The sequence below is a fragment of the Styela clava genome, chromosome 14, assembly GCF_964204865.1.
Source record: "Styela clava chromosome 14, kaStyClav1.hap1.2, whole genome shotgun sequence".
NCBI classification, from domain to species: Eukaryota; Metazoa; Chordata; class Ascidiacea; order Stolidobranchia; family Styelidae; genus Styela; species Styela clava.
Genome location: NC_135263.1, coordinates 7,475,803 through 7,480,802, shown reverse-complemented (window position 1 = coordinate 7,480,802; position 5,000 = coordinate 7,475,803). Strand labels below are relative to the sequence as shown.

Sequence of the window (5,000 nt, the reverse complement as noted above, 5' to 3'; positions counted from 1 at the left end):
TCGGAGCGCACCCTTTTCTCGGTGGCTGGCGGGCGAGAGAGTGCTGCGTCGCCGGCATCGGCGTCGAAAGAAGCCGAGCCGAAAAAAGTTAAAGTACAAACGTGCAAGCATACTAACCTAACCCTAGGTAAGGCATGTCAGAGCGAAAGACAGTAATTTCGAATGAGCCAAGAAAGAGCGGTGCGGGGCCGGTCGGAGCGCACCCTTTTCCCGGTGGCTGGCGGGCGAGAGAGTGCTGCGTCGCCGGCATCGGCGTCGAAAGAAGCCGAGCCGAAAAAAGTTAAAGTACAAACGTGCAAGCATACTAGCCTAACCCTAGGTAAGGCATGTCAGAGCGAAAGACAGTAATTTCGAATGAGCCAAGAAAGAGCGGTGCGGGGCCGGTCGGAGCGCACCCTTTTCTCGGTGGCTGGCGGGCGAGAGAGTGCTGCGTCGCCGGCATCGGCGTCGAAAGAAGCCGAGCCGAAAAAAGTTAAAGTACAAACGTGCAAGCATACTAGCCTAACCCTAGGTAAGGCATGTCAGAGCGAAAGACAGTAATTTCGAATGAGCCAAGAAAGAGCGGTGCGGGGCCGGTCGGAGCGCACCCTTTTCTCGGTGGCTGGCGGGCGAGAGAGTGCTGCGTCGCCGGCATCGGCGTCGAAAGAAGCCGAGCCGAAAAAAGTTAAAGTACAAACGTGCAAGCATACTAACCTAACCCTAGGTAAGGCATGTCAGAGCGAAAGACAGTAATTTCGAATGAGCCAAGAAAGAGCGGTGCGGGGCCGGTCGGAGCGCACCCTTTTCTCGGTGGCTGGCGGGCGAGAGAGTGCTGCGTCGCCGGCATCGGCGTCGAAAGAAGCCGAGCCAAAAAAAGTTAAAGTACAAACGCGATGCTAATGAGCGAGCCGTTGTCTCGACTAATATGTAGGGGGCGTTCGATCGAGCGTCTGGCTTGAGCGCTTGTCGTCCTAGCAGAACGGTCGCATTGTTATGCCCGGGTTTTAGGCACCGCTGCAGGCGGCCGGCAGAGCTCTTGTTTGTGCGAAACTGAATGGATCGAGCCCGAGAGAGGGCGAGCAAAGAAAAAACGCAAATCGCTCCGCCTGGCACTGCCGGCGAGAGCGTGGACGTCGCGGCCAGCGACTGTCGAAGCTGAGTACGGCCGCAGGCGATCGCCTCGGTCTTAAACGAATGCGACGAGCACGCGCCGGGCGGCCCAGCAAGGGCCGAGCGCAGCTGTCGCAGCTATCTGGTTGATCCTGCCAGTAGTGATATGCTTGTCTCAAAGATTAAGCCATGCAGGTGCAAGTACGAGTTCTCGTAAAGCGAAACTGCGAATGGCTCATTAAATCAGTCTTGGTTTATTTGGTCTCGTAAGCGAAGTGGATAACTGTGGTAATTCTAGAGCTAATACATGCATTAAGCGCCGACTTCGGGAGGCGCGCTTTTATCAGATCAAAACCGACCGGGTTCGTCCTGTGACGTTTGATGACTCTGGATAACCACGCGGATCGTACGGTCTCTGCACCGACGACGTATCATTCAAGTGTCTGCCCTATCAACTGTCGAAGGTACGCTACGTGCCTACCTTTGTGATAACGGGTAACGGGGAATCAGGGTTCGATTCCGGAGAGGGAGCCTGAGAAACGGCTACCACATCCAAGGAAGGCAGCAGGCGCGCAAATTACCCATTCCCGACACGGGGAGGTAGTGACGAAAAATAACAATACAGGACTCTAACGAGGCCCTGTAATTGGAATGAGTACATCCTAAAACTCTTAACGAGTATCCATTGGAGGGCAAGTCTGGTGCCAGCAGCCGCGGTAATTCCAGCTCCAACAGTGTATGCTAAGGTTGTTGCGGTTGAAAAGCTCGTAGTTGGATTTTGGGCGAGCGCCGCCGGTCCGTCGCAAGGCGTGTCACTGGTTGCGTTCGCCTCACCTTCGGTTCTCCGTCGGTGCTCTTGACTGAGTGTCGGCGGTGGCCGATAAGTTTACTTTGAAAAAATTAGAGTGTTCAAAGCAGGCTGTTCGCCTGCATAGTGTTGCATGGAATAATGGAATAGGACCTCGGTTCTATTTTGTTGGTTTTCGGAGCACGAGGTAATGATTAAGAGGGACAGACGGGGGCGTCCGTACTCTGCCGTTAGAGGTGAAATTCTTGGATCGGCGGAAGACGAACTACTGCGAAAGCATTCGCCAAGAATGTTTTCTTTAATCAAGAGCGAAAGTCAGAGGTTCGAAGACGATCAGATACCGTCCTAGTTCTGACTATAAACGATGCCAACTAGCGATCGGGAGGCGTTACCATGACGATCTTTCCGGCAGCTTCCGGGAAACCAAAGTCTTTGGGTTCCGGGGGAAGTATGGTTGCAAAGCTGAAACTTAAAGGAATTGACGGAAGGGCACCACCAGGAGTGGAGCCTGCGGCTTAATTTGACTCAACACGGGGAAACTCACCCGGCCCGGACACAGGTAGGATTGACAGATTGAGAGCTCTTTCTTGATTCTGTGGGTGGTGGTGCATGGCCGTTCTTAGTTGGTGGAGCGATTTGTCTGGTTAATTCCGATAACGAACGAGACTCTGGCATGCTAAATAGTTACGCGACCTTCTCGGTCGGCGTCTAACTTCTTAGAGGGACTAGTGGCGTTTAGCCACACGAGATTGAGCAATAACAGGTCTGTGATGCCCTTAGATGTCCGGGGCCGCACGCGCGCTACACTGAGTGAAGCAGCGAGTGTCTAACCTAGGCCGAAAGGTCCGGGTAACCCGTTGAACCTCATTCGTGATTGGGATAGGGACTTGCAATTGTTTCCCTTGAACGAGGAATTCCCAGTAAGCGCAAGTCATCAACTTGCGTTGATTACGTCCCTGCCCTTTGTACACACCGCCCGTCGCTACTACCGATTGAATGGTTTAGTGAGATCCTTGGATCGGCCCCGTCGCGGCTGGCAACGGCCGCGTCGGCGTGTCGAGAAGACGATCAAACTTGATCATTTAGAGGAAGTAAAAGTCGTAACAAGGTTTCCGTAGGTGAACCTGCGGAAGGATCATTACCGAAGGTGGTGGTAGGCCCCGGCTGACCGCGCACTGAATTGTCTTTGGGTGCCGCCGAGAGGGCGGCCGTCAATCGGGGTTCCGCCCCGTGCGACACGCGTAACACGTTGGCATAGCAAGGCAGCCGAGTGCGATGGTGGCTTCTGGGCACCGCGCTCGATGTGCCGCCGGCCCAGCCCGGCGGTCGCTCGGCGCCGTTTGTTGGTGTTTTTGTGCAGTTGTTGTCGGTGGTGGTTTTGTGGTCGATCCCACAGTGTGACGTCCGCGCGCTTCGGCGCCGGGCGAAACGTCGAGGACGACTCTTAACGGTGGATCACTCGGCTCGCGAGTCGATGAAGGACGCAGCCAAGTGCGAGAAGTAATGTGAATTGCAGAACACATTGAACGTCGACCTTCTGAACGCGAATTGCGGTCTCGGGTCAATCCCGGGACCGCGTCTGCCTCAGGGTCGCGTTCGTCCTCACCCGAGGGCCGTCGCCTGGCCTCTGCGAAGACGGCCGGGCGTCGCCCCAAGTTGAAGCGGTCGCCGAGCTTTCTCGGCGCGACCGCGTGTCCCGTACACCGCCGGCCCCTCGACGTGTTCATCAACTACGTTCGAGGGGCGGGTCCAGGTCGGTCGGTCCGGTCACGAGATCAAGACCGACCGTGGGCCAAGGCGGCGACGGTACGCGCTCGGTCGGCGCCGGCGGCGACGACTTGCGATGCCAGCGGGCCGTGTAAGAAGCGGCCCGCTTGACACATACGACCTGAGTTCAGGCGAGAGCACCCGCTGAATTTAAGCATATTATTAAGCGGAGGAAAAGAAACCAACAGGGATTCCCTGAGTAACGGCGAGTGAACCGGGAAGAGTCCAGCGTCGAATCTGCGCGCTTTTCGAGCGCGCCGAGTTGTGACGTACGGAAGTCCCAGTGCGGCTGACGGCGAGCGCCGGTGTCCTTCTGATCGAGGCCTCGTCCCACGGCGGGTGTTAGGCCCATAGGGGCGCTTGCCTTGGCCGCTTCGGGTCTTCTCGGAGTCGGGTTGTTTGGGAATGCAGCCCAAAGCGGGTGGTAAACTCCACCTAAGACTAAATACGGTCGCGAGACCGATAGCGGACAAGTACCGTGAGGGAAAGTTGAAAAGCACTTTGAAGAGAGAGTTCAAGAGTACGTGAAACCGTTGAGAGGCAAACGGGAGGGCCCGTCAGGTCGCCGGCTCGCTTTCAGTTGGGTGCGGGGGCGCGCCGTCTCGGTTCGCAGACGCTTAAGGCGCCGCTGCCGAGTCGGCTCGCGCACCGTCTCAGCGCACTAGCGACCGGCGCGGGTCACGACCGGTTTGCCGTCGGTCTAAGTCCCCGCGCGAAGGTGGCCTCCGCTCCGGCGGGGGTGTTACAGCGCGCGGGCGGTGCGGCCCGGCGGCGGATCGAGGAAAGGATGCCGCGCGCTCTCTGTGTGCGGCCGTCGCCGTTCGGCTGGCTTGTCGTTCGCCTGCACTGTACGCAGTGCCGGTGTTCGGCGGGCTGCCGCTTCGGTGGCGCGCCGTCGACGCGCTCGGGGTCCGTGGCCACGTCGGCCACCCTCCCGACCCGTCTTGAAACACGGACCAAGGAGTCTAACATGAGCGCGAGTCGTCGAGTGGTTCGAGACTCGCAGGCGAAATGAAAGTGAAGGCGGCCTTTGGCCGAACGAGGTCGGACCCGGAGCCCCGTGCGGGCGCCGGCGCACGACCGGCCGATCGCACCCGCTCTGCCGGGGCGGTCGCGCAAGAGCGTCCATGTTGGGACCCGAAAGATGGTGAACTATGCCTGGGAAGGTCGAAGCCAGAGGAAACTCTGGTGGAGGACCGTAGCGATTCTGACGTGCAAATCGATCGTCCTATTTGGGTATAGGGGCGAAAGACTAATCGAACCATCTAGTAGCTGGTTCCTTCCGAAGTTTCCCTCAGGATAGCTGGCGCTTTGTCGCAGTTTCATCTGGTAAAGC

General features: G+C 57.6%; 2 non-coding genes and 1 pseudogene across 2 annotated transcripts; all 3 read left to right on the top strand.

The window, feature by feature from the left end:
• Positions 1-1,228: 1,228 nt before the first annotated feature.
• Positions 1,229-3,038, top strand: LOC144432273 (small subunit ribosomal RNA). Its single transcript, XR_013480509.1, has one exon. It is a non-coding gene; the product is annotated as a small subunit ribosomal RNA (ribosomal RNA).
• Positions 3,039-3,336: 298 nt separating this feature from the next.
• Positions 3,337-3,490, top strand: LOC144432225 (5.8S ribosomal RNA). The gene has a single exon (XR_013480461.1). It is a non-coding gene; the product is annotated as a 5.8S ribosomal RNA (ribosomal RNA).
• Positions 3,491-3,781: 291 nt separating this feature from the next.
• Positions 3,782-5,000, top strand: part of LOC144432308 (large subunit ribosomal RNA) — a 3,695-nt pseudogene continuing 2,476 nt past the window's right edge.